Source organism: Lycium barbarum, chromosome 11 (genome assembly GCF_019175385.1).
Source record: "Lycium barbarum isolate Lr01 chromosome 11, ASM1917538v2, whole genome shotgun sequence".
In the NCBI taxonomy this organism is placed as follows: domain Eukaryota; kingdom Viridiplantae; phylum Streptophyta; class Magnoliopsida; order Solanales; family Solanaceae; genus Lycium; species Lycium barbarum.
The window spans coordinates 80376640-80404422 of NC_083347.1; the positions used below are offsets into that span (position 1 = coordinate 80376640).

Genomic DNA, 27783 nt, shown 5'->3' on the forward strand with positions numbered 1-27783 from the left:
GCAGAATATTTTCCGAGGCTCGAATCCGATCCCAGTACACCTAGGACATGCCAAAAGAAGAAAAGGGATAGCTTTACATACCTGTCGACGATTATCCGTGAATCCCTTTTGCCTCGTTGCTCTTTTCGCCTATTTATATAAAAGTGACGTTATCGTTAGTAACTATATTTCCTAGTTCGCCACTCTGTAGTTCATTCTTCTATAGGACCTACATTCCCGTCTATATATATGTTCTCACTTAAGTATTCTATTATCTAGCATTTTGGCGAAAATTCGGCAGCACTTCCCCTTATAGGTTCACCTATCCAAATTTCCAATTGTGTTCCCGTAGACACAGAAATACCAGCAACAATACATGGGCACACTTATACTTTCAATTCCTTCAATCCAATAAAAAAAAGCGACAATATGATCGTATCAACACAATTCCAACTTTAACTTTCCAATCTTTTCGCCATATAGTTCGGGACAACAACAACTATAATTCTACTGAAAATTAACTATCATGCTTGATCAAAAATAACTCCTGCTCACGGCCCAAAACAGCAACATAACATTACCATTTACAATTTCTTGTGATCAACACTTATCTATCAAGTTTACAAAAATCGCAATAACTTGCAATTGTCCAACTCCAACCAAACAACAATAACATGTTTAGCAACATTGTCTATATAACCGCAAGAGACTATATTAATAGCATACTAACTCCTACAACAGCCCATAACGACTTCAACTCCACTTTTTAACCATCGATGTCTTCATTCTTATTTTAGAACCCATGACAACAACAATCAACATTCAAACTAAATTAGCCCATCCATTTACATAAAACAGTCCACGGTTGGACTGTTTTTCCCACTTCCATATATATCATTTCTCTTACATCTTAACTCACATATTTAAAATGCAAACAATACACCACAATGTCCATAACAATCAACAACTAAAGTATCACATGAAACAGTCCATTAACTCCTTAAATCAACTCCTACACGGCTTCAACACAACCACATACAAAATTCCATAATTTTCATTCCTTTCAAACACACTACATCATTCAAACCATCCTTAATACATGTACAAGAAATTCAAACATCACTTCACATAAGCCCTTCACACGGCTAACTTTAAATTTCAACAACAACATTCAATACCAACATGCACCATTTTATACATATTCACAATGCATCCAACTCATTCTAAATGTAAAAGAAAATAACCAATTCTTACCTTGGATACTTGGCTCCAATTTGTGTCTTAAATCTTTATACTTGTTCTTGCTTCTCCACCTCTATCTCCTTGTCTTTTCCTTAGAATTTTTACTAAGCAACAAAACTGATTTTTTTTTTTTTTTTTTTTAAGCCCCAATCTAGCCGTGAGCAGCCATGGGCATTTTTTTTTCTTGCTCTTGAGCTTTGTGTACCAACAAATGGCTTGCAAATGGTCATTTGCACTACATCCCATTAAATATATATATATATCCCATATTGCTACACGTATTCCCCCTTTTGATGACTCAGTTTTGCACCTTGTTTTGTTAATTTCCAGATTTTGATTCCTTTTTTTTTTTTTTTTTCGGGTGGGGCCCACATGGCCCCTTAAGCTTAATTAATTAATGAAGTGATTTAAATTTTAATCCCACTTAATAATCTAATCATAGTTAATTTAACCCTAATCTCCAATAATATCTTTATACCAATAAAATTCATACACAATTTATGTTTTAATTAAAATTGAAAATTAACGATTTCTATTTCGTATCCGAAAATAATTCCGCCTTTAACTTGAGTCGATTTGCTTGCGGATAATTCGTCATATAAATGTACGGGGTATAACAGAAATATGAGATCTTTTGAAGGAGTATAGATCCCTTATTTTCTTTTGGTGCACCCATAGAGTCCCTTATTGTGTAGAATGAAGGTTGGGTGGAGTTTGTAGAGAATCATATTTTGTAGATTATTTACCTTTTGGTATACCCTTTGTATACGGCAAGTTTAGTTGGCCATGTTTATGAATGAAAATACTTGTGCTTGATGTCAATACAAGCAATATACTAGTTCTACCGTCCCTTTGCAAAAATGAATAGCTTTTCCAACTTGGGCTAAATGATCTTCCATCTCACGCGATTGTGAGCTCGTATCTTTCTTGAGCATACGTGACACTTAGGCCTAGCACTTCTTAGCAACGAGCAACAAAATTTGCCTTGCGCATTCCATCACAGATGATGTGTTAACTAGCTTTGCATCTTCACAGTTGAGCTTCTTGATGTAATCACACGCTTGTTCAATCTCTCCCATCACTAATGCCAACTTAGCTTTTCCTTTTGGTCTACCAGATTGTTGGAAACAAGAGACAAAGCTATGAGAAAGGAAGACTTTTAACTGCTCAATTCAAATTGCATAAAATAAGAAGACCTACTGCCGTTTTATAGGCTCACAACTTAACTGCTAATATATAGCAACAAACAAGTAGCGGGAGAAACAGGAGATAAACAATGAGAATCATGGCCCTGATGAAGGGTGTTGATTTTGTTTGTGATGCTAAGTGCTGTCAACTTAGCATTTTTGTCTTGATATTTTGTTGTAACTTTTGGATTATTTTGCTATAAAGTTCTAGAAATCAGAAGTTAAATTTAATGTGTGGTGGAGCTTTATTTTAGCATAATATAAGGAGTCAATTTTCAGGATTTAAGAGATTTGATGGACTTCACTTTATGTACTCTTTGTATAAAATAACTTTTGCTGTATGAACTAAAATCAGCTCCATTTTTCTCCAGATTAGCTTCTTCTATTCCATGTGTGTTTTCTCTTTTCCTCCTTCAATTGGCATCAGAGCATAATCGATCTTTGAGGGATTGTAATTTTTTTTTTTTTAAAAAAAAAAAAAGAACCAGCAAGATCACCACCAAGTTTATTTGTCCAGCTCTCTTCTAATGGCTTCCAACAGCACTTCTCTTTCACCCCCTATCTTTAATGGAGAGAACTACCAAGTTTGGGCAGTGAAGATGAAAACATACTTAAAGGGTCTTGGATTATGGAAGTATGTCGAGGAAAACAATGCTCCCTTTGAGAGCAAACCCAACTCTTCAGCAGATCAGAAATCATGAAAGAGATGGCAAAAGGTCCAAAAGCCCCTTATCTTTCATTCATGCAGCAGTCTTAGAATCAATTTTTATGAGGATCATGGCATGTGAATCTGCAAAGAAGCTTGGGATATGCTGAAGCAAGAATTTCAAGGGAGTAATAGGACAAGGCAGATGCAAATTGTAAATCTCAGAAAAGAATTTGAGATGTTAAGAATGAAAGAGACTGAAAAGGTGAAAGATTAAATTGATAGAATCATGAAAGTTGTTAATCAGATCAGGCTCTTAGGAGAAACACTAGAAGAGAAGAGGATTGTTGAGAAGGTGATGGTGACGCTTCCGGAAAAGTTTGAAGCGAAAATCTCCTCAATTGAAGATGCTTGGGATATGTCTCAGCTCACGTTGAATGAACTTTCTAACGCTCTTCAAGCTATGGAGCGAAGGAAAGCTTTTAGAGAGGAAGAGAATTCAAGTGAAATTGCTCTTGTAGCTGTTCAAAGGTCCAAAACTCAATCTGATGGTGACTCAAAAAGGCAATCAAATGGAAGACATGGCAAGGAGAGAAAGGATCAATATAACAACAGAGGGAGATTTAGAAGATCCAAGTACCCACCTTGTCCCTATTGTAGAAAGACCAATCATGCGGAGAAATTTTGTTGGTACAGACCTGAAGTTCAATGTAAGGTCTGCAAGCAATTCGGTCATGTGGATAAGGTGTGCAAAACAAATCAAAACCAGCAAACTCAAGCGCAGCCAACTCAAGTTACTGAAAATGCTAACTATCATGAAGAGAAGTTATTTGCTTCTTCTACTGTTGGAGAATGCAATATAGCAGCTCAAGATGACGATGTGTGTCCAGTGGATAGTGGATGCACACATCATATGACATCTAACATGGAGATTTTTGAACATTTGGACAAAAAATATTATTCCAAAGTCATACTTGGAGATGACAGACTTGTAGATGCAAAGGACAAAGGAGCAGTTGTTGTTTGCTAGGTTTATTTTCTGAAACATAAATCTGAAGTATTTGTCGTGTTTCAGAAATTTAAAGCAACTGTTGAAAATCAACGTGGCTCTTTGATAAAAATCTTAAGGTTTGATGATGGGGGTGATTTTACTTCCAATCAATTCAAGGAGTTTCTTCAGAAAGTAGGAATTCATCATCAACTTACAGTCACTTACACTCCACAACAAAACGGCATTAGTGAAAGGAAAAACAGGTCCATCATGAATATGGCTAGGTGTCTTCTATTTGAGAAAGGTTTTCCCAAGGTGCTATGGGCTGAAGCTGTGAATACTGTTGTTTATGTTCAGAATAGATTGCCGACAAGAGCTGTTGAAAGGAAGACTCCGTACGAAGCATGGATTGGTACCAAGCCATCAATTGCTCATCTTAAAGTATTTGGTTGTTTCTGTTACTCTTACATTCCTGAAGTTAAAAGGGATAAACTTGATCAAAGTGCCGATGTTGGAAAATTCGTGGGATATAGCAGCACTTCTAAAGGCTATAGGATTTTAAATCCTATTTCACAGCAAATATACATCAGTAGAAGTGTTAAATTTGATGAGGATGCTGCATGGGACTAGAAGAAAATGGTTGCTATCCCTTCTTTCATATTATTAATCAAGAACAAATTGTCCAGGAAGAAGAATCAATTCCAGAAGAAGAGGATTTTGCGATAAGAGGTGCCAGATCGATTGAAGATATATATAGCAGATGACTCAACAAGCATAAAGCAAGGCTGGTTGTAAAAGGGTATGCACAACAACATGGAATTGATTTTCTTGAAACCTTTGCCCCTGTTGCAAGGTTTGATACCATCAAACTGCTTCTTGCAATAGCAACCTACCAAGGGTGACAAGTGTTTCAGTTGGATGTAAAATCCGCCTTCCTTAATGGGTTTCTTGAAGAACAAATTTATGTAGAGCAGCCTGAACGTTTTAAAAGAGCTGAAGACAAGGTATATTTGTTAAGAAAAGCTCTTTATGGCTTGAAACAGGCACCTAGGGCCTGGTATACACGGATTGATAGCTACTCGCTGAATTTGGGGTTTAATAGAAGTTGCAATGAAGCAACATTTGTCCATTAGACTTCAAAATAATGACTTTCTCGTAGTTTCACTCTATGTTGATGATCTTTTGGTGACTAGCAGCAGCATAAAGTCTATCATGGACTTTAGAGAGCAAATGAAAAAGGTTTTTGAAATGAATGATCTCGGCAAGATAACTTATTTCTTGAGAATGGAGGTTAATCAATCTTCTCAAGGAATTTTCATTTCTCAGAAGAAATATGCTAACGAAATATTAAAGAAGTTTTGTCTTGGCAAATGCAAACCAGTGAGTACACCTGCAGTTCACGGAGAGAAACTGATGAAAAAGGATGAGTCTGGTTTGGTTGATGCTTCGATTTATAGAAGTTTGATTGTTCCCTATTATATCTGTTAGCCACCAGGCTTGACATTGTATACGCAACAAGTGTGCTATCAAGATTTATGCATTCACCAACTAAAAATCACCTCAAAGCAGCCAAAAGAATTTTGAGGGACATTCGGAGCACCATTGATTATGGTGTGTTTTATAAAAGTTCTATGAAATTGCTGGGATTTAGTGATAGTGACTGGGCTACATCAAAAGATGACATGAAAAGTACTTCAGGATATTGTTTCACTCTCGGATCAGGTGTCATCTGCTGGTGCACAAAGAAGCAATGGGTCTGTGGCTCAATCAACAGCTGAAGCAGAGTATGTTGCTGCCTCAGGTGTTGTTAATCAAGCTTTATGGTTGAGAAAAATATTGATTGACTTGGGGTTTTAGCCAATAAGCAACAGAAATCCTTTGTGATAACAAATCTGCAGTTGTCATGGTAAAGAATTCGGTCTTCATGGAAAGACTAAACACATTAAAATCAAATATCATTCCATTAGAGAAGCTGAAAGGGAGAATGAAGTTCAAATTTTGCATTGTTGTGGTGAAGATCAACTAGCTGAGATTTTTACAAAAGCACTACAGAAATAAAGATTTGAGCTTCTTAGAGCTAAGCTTGGAGTATCCAGCAGCACTTGCATCAAGGAGGAGTGCTGAAGGGTGTTGATTTTATTTGTGATGCTAAGTGCGGTCAACTTAGCATTTTTGTCTTGATATTTTGTTGTAACTTTTGGATTATTTTGCTGTAAAGTTCTAGAAATTAGAAGTTAGATTTAATGTGTGGTGGAGCGGATTTAAATGTGTGGTGGAGCTTTATTTTAGCATAATATAAGGAGTCAATTTTCAGGATTTAAGGAATTTGATAGACTCCACTTTATGTACTCATTGTATAAAATAACTTTTGTTATATGAACTAAAATGAGCTCCATTTTTCTCCAGATTAGTTTCTTCTCTTCCATATTTATTTTCTCTTTTCCTCCTTCAGGCCCACTAGTATTCCTAAAGTAGCAAACAAAAATAACTAGAAGAAAATATAGAAGTTGACTAAATGCCCGTTTGGATTGACTTATAAGTTGCTTATAAGTTGTTTTCAGTTTTTTTGAGTGTTTGACTGACCAGCTTAAAGTCATTTTGTGCTTAAAATAAGCTCAAAAAAATAATTGGGCTCATTTGACTTAGCTTATCTAAAGCAGCTTATAAGCTGAAAACAGCTTATAAGCCAAAAAAAATAAGTTAGACTACCCCAACTTATTTTTTTTTAGCTTATAAGCTGTTTGCAGCTTATAGGCATAAGCCCATCCAAACAGGCTCTAAGTAAACTCTTAAGTCCACTAATCATAAATTATTAAAAGTGGGAAGTCCCATAGTTGAAAGTTGGATTACGGTAATACTCTTCAAAAGTTAAAATATGACCGTTTTACCCTTAACTAAAAGTAAATTACCTCTTATCATAATCATACTAATTAAGTTATCTAAGTAAATTGGCTATTTAATTAGGGTCCTATATCAAATGGGGTATTATGGCTGCCAAACATGGGAATTGGAAATTTATAATCATGCTCATTGAGTTACCTAAGTAAATTGGCTATTTAATTAGGATTTAGGGTCCTATACTAAATGGGGTATTATGGCTGCCAAACGTGGAATTGAAAATTTACCACCATCAAATCATTTCCACCTCCTACCATTAACTTATTCTTCATTAAACTTTTGGGTTTCTATGTCATCATCCGTTTTCCAGCTATGCCAATGGTCATCTGGTACCACAATAAATTGCTAATCAATTATTGTATATATATTGAAGAATATTATCAGCCTGCTGATGAGCTTATATATGGAGTTATAAATTTCCAATATGCATAATCATCACCATTAGAAGAAATAACAAAGAAAAATCATAGATTTGTCAGGTAAGTATCTTTGTTAGTTCTTATGAGTATTCATGAAATTGTATATTTTGTTTCTGCAAATTCTTAATAAGCAACACTCTCCAATGTTATTAATCCTTTTGGTGCGATAAATGATTAGCTCTTCTACTGTAGTTAGAAGAAGAGGTGACGAAGAAGCTATAGCATCCTTTTTTGGACTAAGATTCAATTCAGTACAATTCCATCCAGTATGGATCGGTGGGGCATCCGATTTGTGACACGTATCCTAATGTAATTTTAATGGACAAGATATATTTATGTTAACTATGATTAGCTCCTTCTTTCACTTCTATCTTCTTCTTCCAAAATGTAACCCAGACCAGATCTTTCTCTTTTTAGAGCCCGTTTGGATTGACTTATAAGTTATCTATAAGCTGTTTTCAGCTTTTTTGAGTGTTTGGCTGGCCAGCTTAAAGTCATTTTGTCCTTAAAATAAGCTAAAAAAAATTAATTGAATTTGTTTGGCTTAACTTATCTAAAACAGCTTATAAGCCAAAAAAAAAAATTAGACTACACCAAACAAGCTCTTAACCTTCTTCCCTTTCTTCTCTCTTCCCCAGTTCTTACTTCCTTCAAAACCTAGAACTCTCGAGTTATTCTCTTTCTCTTCCTTTTTCATTGCACTTTATAGATTTGGTAATTGGTTGTTTTCCATGGTTTCCAAATATTTGAAGCCCATGGAGGCATCATTCGATAAAATGATTTCACAGGAATATAGTATGAAATATTGTCCTAAATGATATCAGGGTATTTTTTGCACTGAATATGAAATTGAACTATGAAAGATGTATAATCCTTCCGTCTCAAAGAATCAAGAAATAAACTTGAACTTTTCATGTATAAATTAAAAAAATGCTTTAGCTTATAAGCCTGATTGACATTCTTTATAATATAGAAATGAAGCTTGGAAGTAAACACAAGTTAGACATCACTGAAATTGACCAAAAAGAAGAATAGATGAACGGGGAAAGAAGAGAGAATAGACGAAGAGGGAAGATAGAAGTGAGAGAAGGAAGTTAACCATAGGCCATAGTTAAAATAAATATATCTTATCCATTGAAATTACATTGGTGTACGTGTCACAAATCAGATACCCCACCGGACAATATTGGATGGAATTGTACTGGACTGGATCTTAATCCTCCTTTTTTTCCTCCCAAAGAGTACTAGGAATTAAGAATAGTACAATCTTTTGAGGCATATAATAGTTGGAACTGTTTTGGGCTTATAGTCTTATAGCTATAGGATTGCTTTCGTTTATCCTCTAAATATTTGTTGTCTATAACAATCGATATTGGAAAAAAGTACTACGATTATAATGACAACATTTAGTTACATATTATCTACGAGGACATGCTTTTGTTTTTAGGCATTAGTATACCATTTAAGGGAAGTTTGCAGAGCACATGGAGGAGAATTAAGAAATGTTGTCAACAAATATACTATTTTGTCTCTTGCAAATGTTAAGCCAATAGGCTTTTGTTGAAAAAAATCCCTGGCTATAAATCACATTTAGTACTTATGTGTTGAAAATTTGCCTGCATGTTCCTTTTATGATCTGGTGTAGGAAATTGATTATAATCTGATATATGTCATGCTTTAAGCTTATTTTGCGTAAGACATCATGCTTTGAGTTTATTTTTATTGGAGATCCAGCATTTGAGGTTTTCCTGCAATTTGATTATGTGAGGTATGTGTTTACCATCTGATTTTTTGTTCACCTATTTATGCTAATATGGAGCAAGCTTCCAGATACCTTGATGTGTTTTAATATAAACGGATATACCACGTAATTTATATTTGCTTTTGTTAAAAAGATAGTATTAAAGTTATCTCCAGTAAATGTGCATCATAATGGCTATATTCCAATACCTACAAATCTATCTTTATTTATTTACTTAGCAAAAGTTATGTTCTAATAAAGGACTAATAATTTTAAATCAGACAAAGGAGACAAAGTGTACATGTATGTGTAATTTAATTTATGTACATCAATTAAAAATTTCAACAACTATCATCTTTATTACAAATAGTTACTACTTCTATGTAGGTGTACACCATGATATTGACAATGATTGGCTAGCCATCCTAAGAAAGGCATATGTTGATCAAATTCTGGTATAACTTTAAAAAAGCACCACTCTCATTCACCAACAACTTCATGATATGTATACAATTGTAAAAAGGTAGAGGCTACAATTTCTTGAAAAGAAGGCAAAAATTTAAAGACGTGAAACATTTTGCAGCCATAGCCGATATTTTCTAAATTATTTGTTGTTGACATATTAAAAAAGGTATTACTGTTAAGTCGTATATTTGATATATTATAAGAAACTAAACTATTTATACTAATTAGTATGGAATACACGTGCAACGCACGTGTTCGAAAACTAGTACTAAAAAAAATAGGACCATGATATGATTCTGTCAACGTGGTTGATCTTATGAAGAATTAGTAAGCACCTCCCTTTCTTCAAAATCACATACACACATTTGTAGCATGAAGACATCAAGCTTGTTGGGAGGCAGCGATTTCGTAAGAACATTGGAAACTTTGTCATTTGTGCCCATAAAATTTTAATGAGATTATTCTAGCAGTAACAAGATTGTGCATGAAGTGATATGTCGATGTGCTTGGTTTTACTGAGAAAAGCAGGGTTCTTTGTCATAGCAATTGTTGCCTTGTTGTCACACCATATTTCATTTGGCTCAATCTGCTCTCGTTGAAGATTTGCTAACAATTTCCGTAACCTGACAGCTTAAGACTGTAACGACCCGCTAGGTCGTTACGGGGGGCAACTTAGAAAACTAGACCTCCTTTGGGAATTCCGAGACATCGCGTGAGTCCGTAGCACATTTTATGTATATGTGCATATTTTGTTTACGTCTGTAGGGCCTCGGATTGGTGTTGGGATTTTTGGGTGAAAACTGATGGGAAAATCGAGCTACTGATCAAAATGACCGCTGCAACGAGACATCGACCGCTGCAGTGGTCGACGCGAGGCAGAATCCATATTTTATATTTTTTATTCCGGACCTATTCCCCACCCAACTCCAAAACAGTTTCCAAGAACTCCTGCGGCGAAATTCTAAGGCTGGGGCTAAAACTCTCTCGAAAGGTAAATCTCAACCCTTTACTTGTTCATTCCATCATATTGTTAGGTTCCATGATAAGTTAAAGGAGTCTCTAATGGTGAATGAAAGGATAGAACCCCAGAAACTGTAAACCCTCGAATCAATAAATGGATTACTCATTTTATTACTGTGTAATCATCTAGGAGCGTAGACTATCACTTCCTAGGATGAGAATTTGATTATTGCATGATAGGAATGATGTATTGAGACTTAGGGTTTCATAAAGATGGTAACTTTAGCATAAAAACTGCTTGAAAAGGGGTTGAAATGATTAGAAAACACATGAACGGATAGAATATGATTATTGGGATCAATACTAGTATGAATTCACGCTTAGAGATAGTTCACACATTTAAAAAGGGAGAAGTAGTTGGGTTCTTTTCCCCAATTGTTGTATTGTTTGAGTAGATGATTCGAATACTCATGTAGCGCTATATTTCTAGACTTTAAACGTTCGAAAGCTTTGCGAAAGGGGAAAAATATCGCGGAGTGATTGCATTATCCCAGGTCTGCCTTGAGATAGGTTATGGTCTACTTGAGTTAGACTTTGATTAGTTGATTGTATGTGTTATGAAATTGATAGGAGAAGCATGATTAGGGCTTCAGACATAAAGTGTGGTTGAAAATTCCCTTATTTGATAATTAGTTGATTGATTATGTCATTAACTATTTTGATATGCTAAAGAAGGAGTTAATGAATACTCTTTTTGTTGACTTGAAGTAATCCCTTATTCATGGTATTGATGAATTGATTCTTGAGTCTTGATATGACTTGTGACTTGTGTTCCTTGATATTGACTTGTTGATTGTTCACATTCTTTAATTGATTGTGGAACGAAAATACATTGTGATGAGAAAGATAATATAAATATGAAAAAGACACATTTGACAGGGAGTGAGGATGTGGCCTAGTTATGGGCTCGTGGTCCGAGGTCAGTTACGGAGCGAGTGGTCCATGGACACCATGGTCCCCTGCAGATCATGACTATCTGGGGAAAACAATACCATTTAGCATGTGTGTACACAGTTGAGATACTTTATTTATTTATTTATTGCATTGCATCAAGGTCATGGCTATTTGGGCAAACAATACCATTTAGCATGTGTGTACGGATATGTGACAAAGTTGAGATAATTCGTGAGAGACAGTTGTGTTGGTGATTACGTGATTTGAGTTACTTTTATTGATTGTTGTTTGTGTGGGCTTATCTTAAGTCAGTGGGATGATTCTTGTTGATAATTTCTTGTGGTTATGTGTTGTTGTGCCTATCTGTCTATTTTATTGATTTTGTGATGTTATGCATGATACTAATCTTAGTCAGCCTATGATATCTGGTGTTTGCACTGATACTACCTTGCTGCAATCTTTGAGTGCAGATTGTGATCCAGAGACGTCTACTAGACTTCATATTTAGCGTAAGGCCAGTTACTGACAGATTTGAGGGTGAGCTCTTATTCATGCCAGGACGCCTGAAGATCTTTCTCATTTTGGATGTCTATTTCTTTTCAGACATTTATGTTTAGTTCAAACAGTTTTTCATTCTTTAGATAGTTATGTTTCAGAGTCCTTGTACGATGACTTTCGGATTTTGGGGTTGTAATAGTTAGACTTCCGCATTTATTAATCATTTATGGCATGACTAGACGTTTTATTACTTTGTTTATATTCTTGATATGTCTAAAAATGGCTAGGTAATTGGTAATCGTTGGATGGTTGGTTAAGGGGATTGGTTCGCCCATTGGGTGAATTAGTGTGGGTGCCACTCACGGCTATTTGGGTTGTGACAAAGTTGGTATCATAGCCCTAGGTTCGTCAATCTCAGTATATAAGGACATGTCTAGTAGAGTCTTGTGGATCGGTACGGAGACGTCTGTACTTATTTTCGAGAGGCTATGGGACACTAGGAAAATTCAAATTCTTTCTTTCTTTCTTTCATGCTACTTGATTCCAATTGGTGTCTAGATGATTCATATTGGTATCTGACTTTTTCTTCTATTCTCTCACAGATGGTGAGGACTCGTGCGACAGTAGCAGCTAATGAGGTACCCGCGCCGGCCGCTAGGGTCGCAGCTCGTGGAGAGGTCAGGTCGCTGGGGCCGCAGTTAGTGGAGGAGGCCAGGCCAGAGACCGTGATCGTGGTAGAGGCAGGGGAGCAGCAGCACTAGCCAGGGGCGAGGCTCCTACGGCTGGTCAGAATCGCACTGACTCCCCTGAGCCTCAGGTAGTTCCAGATGAGACAGCAGAGTTTGAAGCAGCACCAGCTCAGCCAGATATTATAGCTCCTCCAGTGTTGTCAGATGTGATGGTCCGAGTGTTGAACCTGCTGAATGATTTGACAGAGTTAGGTGTATTACTAGTTGTTCCAGGTCCTCAGGGTGCCAGAGTGGGTGATCCAGCTCCGGGCGGAGTTCGTGCTCCGGGTTACAGCATGCTGCAGCTGTGGCTTCTCGTTTGGATGAGGCTCCAGTATTTGAGGTATTTCCTAGACCAGTGGGAGGTCCGGTGTTGACCGGAGATGAGCAAGATTTGTTTTGGAGGTTCACTAGATGAAGCCTCTAGAGTTCTTCGGCACTGAGGTTGAGAATGCTTTCGAGTTCATTATGGATTGTCATGAGAGGCTCCATAAGATGGGGGTAGTAGAGAAGTATGGTGTGGAGTTTGTAACCTTCCAGCTCTTGGGTGGCCAAGTTATGGTGGAGGGCTTTTGTAGCGTGCAGGCCAGCGGGGTCACCTCCGTTGACATGGACTCAGTTTTATCAGGTGTTCTTAGACAAGTATGCTCCCCGTACTTTGAGGGACCGCAGGCGTGATGAGTTCAGTAATACTGAGCAGAGTAATTTGTCTATGGCTGCTTATGAGACTCGGTTCCTTTCGTTGTCTCGAAATGCCCTCCAGCTTGTGCCTACAGAGGAGGAGAGGGTTAGGAGATTTGTGAAGGGATTGAACACTACCCTTTAGTTATCAGCTCTTCAGCTTGCAACAACAGGTGCTTCCTTTTAGGAAGTAGTGGATCATGTTAGAACCGTCCAGAGTGTGAAGCAGGATGGTTACAATAAGTATGTAGAGAAGAAGGCCTGAAAGTGCGACAGTTTCAGTGGCTCTTTCTCAAAGGGCCAGGATTCCTAGGTCTTTCGGGACGCCCTGTTCAGTTAGCCATACAGACTACAGTTGGGGGCCAATCAGCACTATTCCAGTCAGTCAGGGGGTTCGCAGACCAGAGCTCCAGATTGGTTATTCGGCTTCGTCCGTTTCTGTTTAGCGTCCGACACTAGACCGCGGAAGCTTCGAGTGTGGTGATACGGGGCATTTCAAGAGAAATTGTCCCAGACTTAGGAAAGGTAGCCAAGGTACTCAATTTTAGGCTCCCAGAGCTCCATCATCAGGTAGAGAGGGAGGATCTTATGGGGGTAATCGCGCTCAGCCTGGGCGTGGCAGTCACAAGGCAGGTGTTACACCTTGGAAATTTCCCCATTAATGTACAGTGAATAGACTAACGAAGGACATGACGTATACAATGTCTTGATAAGTTAGAAATGGCATTTGATGATCCTAATCGAAATTTTAAAGACGTTCGAGGTGAGGGAAGAAGGTTGTCAAGGAAAGCTAGGGATATGTTGTGTGTCGGGTAAGATTTACGAGTGATAAGTTAACGACGGCTTAATGATGTTTTGGAGAAGAGTGATAATGTTCCTTAGGTTGGTATTGAGGTGTTAAACAAGTGTCAAAAAGGTTCCATAAGGATTGGAGATCAAACGAGTCAACGAGAACGAAATTCGGAAAGCTGGGCATTGTATGGCCAAACATACTGGCCATATAAAACATACGGACCGTATGTCCAACCGTATGTTCTGCCCAGAATAAGGGTCTTCACTGGACCAAACATACGGTCCATACATACGGTCAGTATAAAATGTATGGACCGTATGTTGGTTCGTATGTTCCTGACGGGTTAGATTGTAAAACGATATAAGGACCCTCTCTCTCATTTAATTCATTTAATTTCTCCTCTCCACACCTCAAGAACACTCTAGAATCCTCTCCACTCTTCACACACAAGAACCCAAGAGAAATCTATGATCAACTTCATCAAACCCACAAAATCAAGTGTATGACACACATCAAAGTTCATCCAAACCAAGAAATTCCAATAAAAGTGGACTAGGGTTTTGGTTCAAGAAGAGAATTTCCACTCAAGGCTTATTTTTCCATTATCTAAGGTGAGTTTTATGATCAATTCCATGTTGTTTAAGGTATTGTAAAGTTGAAACACTTGGATTGTAGAAGGATATGGAAAATGGGTCATGAAAGTAAGAATAGTGTCATTGTTGAGTAGTAGTTTGGAGTGAATTATTAATATTGATATGTTGTGATTATAAGTATACTATAAGTGACACTTAGAACATGGGATAAGTATTATATGTGAGAGAACATGATAGCGGACCATGACCACGATTATGGAGGAATCGAAATGAAATTGTGAAATGTGGATAATGTAGATGAATGATGATTTTTGTGCATAATATTGTGAATGTTGTGATGGATGTTGGGAGTTGATATGTAAAATGAGGAAAGTTGTATAAACAAAGGAAATGCTGCCCAATTTTCTCTAGCAATAGTAACACGTTCATATAATCGATTAACTAATGTTAATGTGAATCCTCTTGAAGGTAGAAACGCGAGCATCGAAGGATAACGATCAAGTGATAAAACTGTTAAACGAAAGAGGTATGTAAGGCTAATCCTTTCCTTCTAAGGCATGAATCTTCCTAATTTTCCAAAATCTTCCTATGTACTGGATAGTATGAGTCCATGACTATACAGAGCTACACACGCACATGATAAAAAAAAGGAGATACGATACGAGCATGTTAATGATGATGAGTTTAAGTATGAAGAATCGTAGAGTAATATAAGATGTCCATGAAGCTAATGATCCTAAGTATAGTTTCATTGATGATTTTCCTTGTGTACACTCACCTTAAAATGCTAGTCCCTCCAAGGTGAGATATGACGATTATGATTACTCCATAACGTAGTCGGGGGTTGACGACATTATGTCAGCCCGACATAGCCATGGTTACCTTCAAGTTTTAATGTAGGATTAATGATGAATGTATGATGATGTTAAGTTATGATAAGATCATGATATGTATGATAATGATGAGTTTATGTTGACTATAAGACGATACGATTCCACCACGCTTAGTTGGCCGGGCATGTCACCGCGAAGGCGGGCTGCGTATGATTTCACCGTGCCTAAATGGCCGAGCATGTTACCGCTAAGGCGGGCTGCTATGTTTACACCGAGCCTAGAGGTCCGGGCATAATCACCACTAGTGGGCGGCATATGATGGTTACCCGGACGCGGATTAACGATGATGAGTTATATGATACGATGTATGCGCTATGATGACACATATATATATATATATATATATATATATATATATATATATATATATATGTATGTATGATACACGTATGAAAGGTATCCACTCTTAAAAGTTATGCAGGTTATGTCTTCATCTTATGACTTATGATTTATCTATTATATTCATTTCATTCATGACTTACATACTCAGTACAATGTTCGTACTGACGTCCGTTTTCTTTGGATGCTGTGTTCATGCCCATAGGTAGACAGGGAGGCAATCCAGACTCGTAGGAGTTATCAGCAGATTTGCAGGAGCACTCCATTATTCCGGAGGTGCTATTTGGTTTATTCTTTTGTGTACATACACGTATATTGGGCACGACGGGGTCCTGTCCTGTCCATATGTCTAGCACTCTAGTAGAGGCTCGTAGATATGCATGTGGGGGTAATATGGTCTCACGATGCTACTATTGTATATGTATTATTATTTTGATAGCCGAAGGACTTATGTATATAAAAGTAATTAGGTTTCCAAATGAAAAATGGTTTTCCTACGATTTGGGTATAAAATCAATGAATGTACGTTTAATGAGTATGATGAGTAATAGAATGAGTGGTGCTCGGTGGTTAGCTTCGGGTACCCGTCATGGCCCCTAGTCGGGTCATGATAGCAGGTAGAGGCGGTAACCAGCCTAACAGAGGCGGGTTTCAGACTGATAGAGGTGGACATCAGTCCGGCAAGGGTGGAGCCTAGACAGGGCAGGTTGATCTCAATGGTTCGCAGGCTACTGGCGGACGGGTTTATTGTTATGCCTTTCCTGGCAGGACACAGGCGGAGGGCTCAGATGTAGTTATTAAAGGTAACATCTCAGTTTGTCAACAGATGGCTTCAATATTGTTTGACCTGGGTTCTACATTTTCTTATGTGTCTACATATTTCTCTATGGTTCTAGATATGGTCTGTGGTTTACTTGATGCCCCTATATATGTATCTACTCCAGTTGGAGATTTTGTGGTTGTAGATAAAGTTTTTCGATCTTGTACTGTCACACTTATGGGGTATGGCACCTCGGTTGACTTAGTAATTTTAGACATGGTAGATTTTGATGTCATCCTAGGTATGAGTTGGCTAGCTCCTTAAAAATTGTATTAAGCATTTCGCTCACATATACACATTTCATACATTTTTCATACCAATAAATTTGAGTTAATTTTTAAGACTGTTATACCCCATTTAAACGGGTCAAACCGGAGTACAACATATTGGTGATTCCTATTTGTTTTTATTTTAAGGAGTCGCCACCTAATTAATTTAATGCTGAATTAGGACACCTAATTTATTAACTAAGGTAAAGCCTACTAAACCTCCGTTAATGGTCTGCTTAATTAACATGATTCTAGGTAAGGGTTCTGGATTATCCTAAAGAGAATGGGTTAGGCATCCTTTAGAATCCGTTAACTACGGTTTACCAGTCAAACTTAGGTTAGTTAATTAAGGCTAAAGAATACAAATATAGCAATTATTTTAAGAAGACGGTTTGTAAATGTTGCTAAGGAAAATGTAATAATGCTATTTAAAATAAGATTTATAGAAAATATAATAATTTGCACAAAAGAAGACTTTAAATGCTATTTAAAATAAGACTTATGAATGTTGTTAAGGCCTTAAATAATAATGCTATTCAAAATAAGACTTACAGTAAATATGATAATTTGCATAAAAGAAGATTTTAAATGCTATTTAAAATAAGACTTATAAATGTTGCCAAGACCTTAAATAATAATGCTATTCAAAATAAGACTTACAGTAAATATACTAATTTGTATATGAGTAATAACTTTTTAAGATGAAGACTTAGCAAATTTAAACTTGGGATTATATGAACATGGCGATGTAGGAAAAATCTAGATTTATTCTATAATACGATGCAAAGGGGGCGTGAGTTTCTTTCTCTTTTTATTACTCTTTATTAACTATATTCGGCTAAAAGTATGCATAGTTGGATAAATCTTAAAAACAATGTTTATAAAATATACTTGAGTTCATATTTGCGTATTAGTGACGTTTTTAATTTTCTAAGATAGTAAGAATCAATCATGATTCCTCTAACTCAAAATATGTAGTCATGCTATTTTAAAAATCAATTATTCTAAGGAAATAAATATTGTAGATACTATGAATAATTTAACAAAAAGAAAGAGAGAATGAAATCTTATGGAATTAACTGTTGGTTTCCTTAAATTAACTACCCATCACTAAAACTAAACCCCACTAATTTCGCTAAGGTTCATCTAAATTAACAGAACAAAGTGTTAGTCATACAATACAAATTAAATACACAAAAAATAAAATAGAGGAGTAGATATGATTTAAACGGGCTCAGTCCATTTTAGGACTGCTGCAATCGGTCTGCTATCAGGAATGGGCTCAGCCCATTTTTAAGGCTATTGCGATCATTGCTGCTATTGGGCTTTGGCCCAGAAAATCTTTTTATTTTTATTTTGCCGCGGGTGGGCTGGACACGAGAAGAGGTCATGTTGGGCTTTATCCCAACACCAAATGAGGGAGAAGACAAGTCCCTCGGACTCGTATGCGATAGTCATGCATAAAAACGAAAGAAAAGGATTAGTAAATAATCAATGAATAAGATTAAACATGTAAAATATAAGCTCAAAACAGATCAGTAGATTATGTATATACTGTGTATATTTAATGTATACCTCATAAATACACATTCATAAGGATGTATAGAAGGTTAATATTGGAAAGCTTTCGCCCCCGTGTTCCCGATGTTGCACAAATTCCAAGGGATTTCATGAATCCCAGGCATGGCTAACACCGGGGAGGGTTTAAGCTTGATCCATAATGACTCCACTAACCTTTCTATCAACGTATTAATTAAGATATACGTGTCATATACAATATATACATAATCGCACAGTACACTTGCAATGGACAGCCACATAAGAAAATAAAAAAAAGAATGAGGCAACAACCAATTTTCCCAAAATCAACATCACATTCATGAAATTTCCTATAGCATAATGATGGCATGAAATGAATTTCAGTTCAGATCAGTTTGACAAAACAGTAAGGTTAAGGCAGGCCCCATATATGCCAAAGCCGAGAAGAACACAATACAGGCCCAAAACATATTAAAGCAAAAAAAAGAAAGAAAAAAAAAATAAAGAAAGCAAAACAAACTCTAAGCATTACCTACAAAGCATACTAATGCATAGTCATGAGTCAACTATTGATAATATACAAGGTATACTATCCTATATACACAAAATGTATATATACAATATGTATATCTTGTATGGCTTGCAGATATACAATAATGCAAACTTCATATAAATCCCAAAAATGAGGCAAGTAAGGGAGAGGGGTACATATATATGCAGCAGAATCGGACATGGCATAAATCAGCATGGATTCATTTGAAAATAACCAACTCGGGTTCTCTACATAACCATTTGGCATTTAAAAACTATAGCAGAGCATGTTCAAACTTCAAATTAGCCAGAACTAGACTTCAGATGTAAGTTGACTTCATGACAAAGGAGACGAAGCAAGCGCATTGTGATACATCATTCAAACAGACTAACTAACATGAAGGATTTCCAACATCCAAACTTCAGCAGAGATTTCAAAGGGTCTAAAGGCATGGCACTTAGTCATGGTGTGGAGATTGATGTCGAACAGCACGTCAGTCAAATGTTTCATTCAAACTTGGAAAGAATGAGCAAAGTTTACAGACACAAAAACATTAAAGTTAACTCAGGCCACCACATACTTAGAAACATTCCCCAGGACTACAAAGACTCTTACAAGACTCATTCATGAGAACTAATGACAGGTTTAAACTATTCAAGGCTTAGTCTCTAAGGTTTACATGCCAGTATCTACATTTCATCCATATCAGACCACTCTGGTTGTTGCATGAGTCTTAATTCCAAACTAGTTGCAACATGATAGTCATTTAAGTCATTTTTAAGCAGAAAATGGTATTTAATCACAGACACTATATGTTTACAAACTGATTGAAGTTGAGTTCAGAACTTTGTTAATCTTATTTAGACCTGCAAACATCATTTAAATCCTACTTTATCATGTTGAAGACTATATGAACCAAAATAAACTCGTGCCAACACCAAAACTTATCAGAACCCACTTATGGGCTAGCATAGAGACATTAACGATACCATATTAGGCTAAGGTAGATAACAACCTATAATGCTATCTTTAAACAGATCACATAACTAAACCTCTAATAACCTAAATGAATCACATCACCAGTCTAACATAATGAAAACAAATAGAAGTTTACACTATACAAAGCACATTAACACATAAACATTTATCAAACTGCTAAGGATTGGATTTAAACCAACTAAAGAAGGGTTGTTTACATACTTAAATAAAATAAACTAAATTATCATACATAAACATGCTTAATCACGTAAACAGACTAACACAGAAACATGCAAACAGACTTGTCTGTCAAACTAAATTAACTTAGCAAGACTAACATGCTTATATCACAGAATAACAAACTAAAATAGCACAGAGCAACCAAAAATGCAAAAGAAATAAAAAAAAAGAATGGAGAATTACCTTCTTCGGGTGCAACGAAGTGAGGTTTCGAATCTCCGATCTACCTCGAAACACCACAAATCCCGAGTTTGTATACACTCGGACCCGAACAAATATCAAAGGCAAAACAGAAAAGGATTTAGTATTTGAGACGATATCAAGAAAATTAAGAACTAATATTTTTAAAGGGGAACTTGAACGGTTAAAGATTTGTATTTTCAGGGATTCGATGGCGGCTAAAAGAACTTAATTTTTAGGGAATTTCGGCGGTTCAAGACCTGTCCTTAAGGGACTCCCGAAACGATTATTTATAGGGATCAAATAGGGTTTTGCTAGGGTTTGAAAACTGAAAATTAGGTGGGATTCTTTTGTCGAAATGTTTTCAAATCAGAACGTTACTGAGCTTGTTATGACACCGATCAGAAACAAAAGAAGAAGGAGACAAAGCTCCATTAAAATTTGTACTCGAAAAATCAAAAGGGAACAGATAAAGACGGATTTCAACTCACAAATGGCCAAAACCCATTAAGGTCACTCAGATTAACGACAGACAATGAAGGAAGACGACGAACTTACCGTGGTTGAACACTGACGGGGAAAGGGACAGGCATTAATTGCCTTTCCCGAAATGGCCATGCACGGCCTGGGGGAATCGAAAGAGCTCTGCGTTTTTACTCGATTCATCGAAGAAGAGAGGGGAGGAGAAGAGGAAGGGAAGAGAGAGAAAAGGGAAGCGGCGCATCTGGTGAAAATAACCCTAATGGTTCATTATAATTGAATAAGACGGGTCGGGTTACCGGGTAGTGGGCCGGGTATTGGGTTAAAATAATGGGCTGCGAAATTTAGAGTATGGGCTGGGTAGGTTAAAAATGTGGGCTGATTTTATGAATTGATCCGAAAATAGTATAAGTTGATTTGGTTTGGATTTGGGTTGATGAATTAAAAATATGGGCTGAATGAAAGAAATAAATTGGGCTTCTAAATTTAAATGAAAGATCTATTTTAATTAATTATATATTAACGTGTGCCAAAATATTATTTAATATAAACGTATGTATTTATTAGTGCTCAGAAAAAATTAAAATTATATGACGTCGTAATAGTCGTGCGATAATATCAGTAAATAAACGCTATTATTTAACTGCGCAAAATAAATGCGATGCGTATGCATAAGGTGGTAAAAATGCTGAAATGATTATAATGCAAATTATGATAATACTAGTAATAATAATAATAACAAATAATAATAATAATAATAATAATAGTAATAACAATAATAATAATAATGATAAGGATAAATAACAAAAATAATAACAGCTTGTGACTGCAATAGAATAATGAAACGCCAGTATTAATAAAAGCTAATAATTATAGTAAAATATAAATAATTATTTCTTAAGTTGCCAAAAATATTAGAAGCGTAAATAGATATTTTGGAGGAGAGGCGGGACAAAATTGGGTGTCAACAACTTATCCCTCTTTGACCGGTAATGATGAAAGAATTTTCGGGCAAAGACGTTGACTCAGTAGCCTATTTTGTCCCGGCTAAAGGATTTTGGAGGACTAAGGGTAAATAAAATTTGAGAGGATCATGGCCGAACTCCGGTCCCCGCATTGCCTACATATCTCGGGTTGCACGAGAATCAGGCCGTGTGTAGTTTTGGGATAAACTACGACACCTATGAATAACGAATCCCGATTGGCGCGAATTTTTGCAAAATTGTCCTAGTGTCGAATTATGATAGAACTCGAGAATTTTGAAAATTGAATGTGCTGGAATGCAAGCGGAATATTTGGGGTTGGAGATGAGTGTTCGAGGTAGATCCTTGACCCTTGTCGGGAAGTCTGATTATCCTTCCCAACAAATTGCCCCAGTTCGCTGCCGAAGAAATAGTTCCACGTTGCGCTAAAGCTCCTGTGAAACTTAAACTAGATAAAATAATCAGTAAGAATAAATATCAGAAGTAAAGCGATGTAAAATAAACCCATGAAAAGCTGCAATGATTTAAATAAATGATAGCCTTAGCTGAGGCTAATGCAAATGAGGTTCTAGGCCGATGATTCATGAGAATGATGCCTTTGGCGATGATTAATGAGGCCTTAAACCGGATATGAATATGGGCTATTTAAGCCGAATGATTTATGAGAAATGAGGCTTTCTAAGCCGGCATAATGCGGTGCGTTTGCAGGGCATTTGAAAGTAATAATGCAATGCATGTGCGGTGCGTTTGCGAGCATTGATGCAGTACCTTTGCAGGGCATTTGAATGCAATGTATGTGCGGTGCATTTGCGAGCATTCGCAGGGCATTTGAAAGTAATAATGCAATGAATGTGCGGTGCATTTGCGAGCATTCGCAAGGCATTTGAAAGTAATAATGCAATGCATGTGCGTTGTGTTCGCGAGCATTCGCAGAGCATTTGAAAGTAATAATGCAATGCATGTGCGGTGCGTTTGCGAGCATTCACAAGGCATTTGAAAGTAATAATGCAATGCATGTGCGGTGCATTTGCGAGCATTTGCAGGGCATTTGAAAGTAATAATGCAATGCATGTGCGGTGCATTTGCGAGCATTCGCAGGGCATTTGAAAGTAATAATGCAATGCATGTGCGGTGCGTTTGCGAGCATTCGCAGGGCATTTGAAAGTAATAATGCAATGCATGTGCGGTGCGTTTGAAAGCAATAGTGCATGCGCAGTACATTTGAAAGTAATAATGCAAGACATTTGAAAGTAATAGAAAATATTTGTGCGTCGATACATTTGAAAAATCATTTGCACGACTCAAGCATTAATTTATTGCAAATTCGAGAATTATCGACACTTGAGAGGCATAATTGTTATAAGAAAGCTCAAACCGCTTGACGCGCAATCCTTGTAAGGCTGTAGACATTACATATTTCAGCTTCCGCAATTTGGAAATCTGCATCCAAAGAAAATTTGTAATTTTAGGGGGGGGGGGGGGGGGGGGGGGGTGGTTGATTCGCGTTGACTTTCATGATCTGGCTCTTGGTGCTTCATGCTTCCAACTTTGTCTGGACTTGTAACCTCCGCCTATTTTTAAGTCTTGGCCAATTAACAAAACTATTTGAAATATTATTTGAAAACGAAACATGCATAAATTGTGGTAAATATGTATATAGTGATAAATAATTTCTGCTGAACTTGGAACTGTGACACATTGTGAAACAAAGCGAATGCCCCTTCTCCGAAGTTTTTCTCTGTCTGATGACTCTATTGACCATAACTCTTCATATCTGTCGATGTCGCCTGCGATGATGCCCTTAAAAATTTGTCCCAGTTTCTGGCATAGAAGGACGTTGAGCTTTTACATGATGAGACCGACCCTCATATGGGTTGCCTACGTATCCCACTAAGGGAATCAGGTCAAGCGTAGTTCAAATTACAAGCAAAATAAAATTGGGATTTTCTAATAATGTGACCGAGGCCCGTGTAGGCCGCCTACGTATCCCACCGTGGGAATCAGGTCAGGCGTAGTTCATGTTACAAACAAATGAATTTTTTGGAAATTTCTATCTTAAAATACCAAACCTGATATAGGTTTCTTACGTATCCCGCCGAGGGAACGTAGCTTCATTACATAGAAAGGCATTACAAGAAATTACATGCAAAATAATTGAAAGCTCCTAAACGTAGTATCTTTTGACGGCATCTGCGTTGATAGCTTTCGGCCAAACTTCGCCATCCATTTCTCCTAGAATTAATGCTCCTGCAGTCAGTACTCGATGAACCATGTAAGGCCCTTGCCAGTTAGGTGAAAATTTTCCCTTAGCTTCATTTTGACATGGCAATATGCGCTTTAATACCAATTGCCCCGGTTTGAACTGTCTCGGTCTTAATTTCTTGTTGAAAGCTTTGGCTATTCTGTTCTGATAAAGTTGCCCATGACAAACTGCATTCATCCTCTTTTCATCAATGAGCATCAATTGCTCATATCGATTTTGTATCCACTTAGCATCACTCAACTCAGCTTCTTGGATAATTCTCAACGATGGTATCTCTATCTCTGCGGGTAACACAACCTCTGTCCCGTAAACCAAAAGATAAGGCGTTGCGCCAGTTGAAGTCCTTACAGTGGGCGATAACCGAGAAGGGCCAAAGGCAATTTTTCATGCCAATGTCTGTAATTATCAATCATCTTCCGCAATATTCTCTTGATGTTTTTGTTGGCTGCCTCAACTGCCCCATTCATCTGAGGTCTGTATGGGGGTGGAATTGCGGTGAGTAATCTTAAATGTTTCGCAAATCTCCCACATCAGATTACTATTAAGATTAACTCCATTATCTGTTATAATCGACTCCGGGATTCCGAATCGACAAATGATGTTGTTGCGAACAAAATCTGCCACCACCTTCTTCGTCACTGACTTGTGCGAAGATGCTTCTACCCATTTTGTGAAGTAGTCGATGGCTACCAAAATGAACCTGTGCCCATTTGATGCGGCTGGCTCGATAGGACCAATGACATCCATGCCCCAAGCTGTGAATGGACACGGAGAACTCATCACATTTAATTCATTTGGTGGGACTAGAATCAAATCGCCATGAATCTGACATCGATGACACTTTTGCACAAAACGAATGCAATCTGATTCCATAGTCATCCAAAAATAGCCTGCCCGTAGAATTTTCTTAGCCAGAGTAAAACCATTCATGTGAGGCCCACATGTACCGCCATGCACTTCTTCAATCAACTTGGCCGCTTCTTTGGCACCAATGCACCTCAACAGCCCTAAATCTGGAGTCCTCCTATAAAGGATTTCTCCATTTAGCAAAAAATGATTTGCTAACCTTCGAAGCGTTTTCTTCTGAACACTGGTTATGCCTTCTGGCTAGTCTCCTGCCTTGAGATACTTCTTAATGTCATGATACCAAGGATCCCCATCAGGTTCTTCATCTACATAGAAACAATAAGCTTGCTGATCGTGCAGATTCACCATGATAGGATCTATGTAATTCTTGTCCGGGTGTTGAATTATGGAGGACAAGGTCGCCAAAGCATCATCAAACTCGTTCTGAGCCCTCGGAACATGTTTGAATTCCACCTTGATAAACCATTTACACAAATCTTGCACGCAATGCAGGTACGGAAGTATCTTCACATTCTTGGCGGTCCATTCGCCTTGCACTTGATGAACCAATAAGTCAGAATCGCTTATAACCAATAATTCTTGTATGTTCATATCAACGGCCATTCTGAGCCCAAGAATACAAGCTTCATATTCTGCCATATTTTTGGTGCACGGAAACCTGAGTTTTGTTGAAACTGGATAATGCTGGCCTGACTCTGAAATTAAAACTGCTCCAACGCCGACTCCTTTGGAGTTTGCAGCCCCATCAAAGAACATTCTCCACCCTGGATATTCTTCTGCTATATCTTCTCCGACAAATAACACTTCTTCATCGGGGAAATAAGTTTTAAGAGGTATGTACTCTTCATCTACGGGATTTTCAGCAAGATGATCGGCTATCGCCTGCCTTTTGACAGCCTTTTGAGTAACATACACAATGTCAAACTCACTTAGCAAAATTTGCCATTTGGCTAACTTCCCAGTAGTCATAGGCTTCTGAAAGATATACTTGAGTGGATCCATCCTTGAGATGAGATAAGTAGTATATGCAGACAGATAATGTCTCAACTTTTGTGCAACCCAAGTCAGGGCACAGCAGGTGCGTTCTAACAAAGTATACCGGGCTTCATAAGGCGTAAATTTCTTGCTCAAGTAGTATATTGCTTGCTCCTTCTTTCCCGTTTCATCATCCTGTCCCAACACACATCCAAATGCATTTGCTGATACGGACAAATATAATAACATAGGTCTTCCGGCTTCTGGCGGCACTAGAACAGGCGGATTAGACAGATATTCTTTGATTCTATCGAAAGCCTTTTGGCAATCTTCTGTCCATTTGGTAGCAGCATCTTTTCTCAACAATTTGATTATTGGCTCACATATTACTGTTGATTATGCTATGAACTGACTAATGTAGTTGAGACGACCGAGGAAGCTCATCACGTCCTTTCGACTCTTTGGGGCAGGAAATTCGTGAATAGCCTTTATCTTCGAAGGATCCAATTCTATACCCCTCCAGCTCGTAATAAAACCCAACAGCTTCCCAGCAGGAACACCAAATGCACACTTTGTGGAATTTAACTTCAAATTGTATCGTCTCAACCTGTCGAAGAACTTCTTCAAATCCGTCAGGTGATCTGAACTCCTCCGTGACTTGGTGATGATATCATCCACATAGACTTCAATCTCCTTATGGATCATATCATGAAAAATAGTAGTTGTGGCTCTCATATAGGTAGCACCTGCGTTCTTGAGCCCAAAAGGCATCCTCCGATAATAGTACACTCCCCAAGGTGTGATGAATGCCGTTTTCTCAGCATCTTCTTCATCCATTAGAATTTGTTGATATCCTACGTAGCAATCAACGAATGACTGCAACTCATGCTTTGAACAGTTATCAATAAGTATGTGGATATTCGGGAGGGGAAAGTCATCCTTCGGACTAGCCCTGTTGAGATCCCGATAATCCACGCACACCCTGACTTTGCCATCCTTCTTTGGTACAGGCACGATATTGGCTAGCCAAGTGGGGTACCTTGCAGCTCGAATGACCTTTGCATCAAATTGCTTGGAGACTTTTTCCTTAATCTTTAAACTCAAATCCGGTTTAATGTTTCTCTTATTTTGTTTTACTGGAGGACAAGAAGGATCAATAGGCAATTTATGCGACACAATGTCTGTGCTTAGACCCGGCATATCATCATAAGACCATGCGAACACGTCTATATACTGTCTCAACAGGTTGATCAATTCTTCCCTTTGTGATGGGGTTAAATGGACGCTAATCCTTGTTTCCTTTACGGTTTCTGAATCTCCCAAATTTATGGTTTCTGTTTCGTCCAAATTCGGTTTCGGCTTATTCTCAAAATGTTCAAAATCCTTAGTTAGCTCTTCAGGTTACATATCCTCTTCATATTCTTTAGAGTCTTGTTTGGCATTTACTATGGGCTCGCTTGTTTCATTACGTGTCACATTCACAGTATCGGCAGATTTATTAATTTGATTGCTGAAAAATAAAAGAAAAATTAATTAAATAAAGACGGAATAATAAATAAAAGCATAGCTTGAATTTGGCATTTGAGCTTTCAAAAGTTTGGAGGCAAAACAACAAAAGCATAAACACGATTCAGGCCTCAATTTTGAATC

The 27783-nt window shown here is 37.4% G+C and overlaps 1 long non-coding RNA gene across 1 annotated transcript; it reads left to right on the forward strand.

The window, feature by feature from the left end:
* The first annotated feature begins 7053 nt into the window (after positions 1 to 7053).
* On the forward strand, positions 7054 to 12230 carry LOC132620339 (uncharacterized). The gene is made up of 2 exons (XR_009574787.1): positions 7054 to 7422; positions 11953 to 12230. It is a non-coding gene; the product is annotated as an uncharacterized LOC132620339 (long non-coding RNA).
* Positions 12231 to 27783: the final 15553 nt, after the last annotated feature.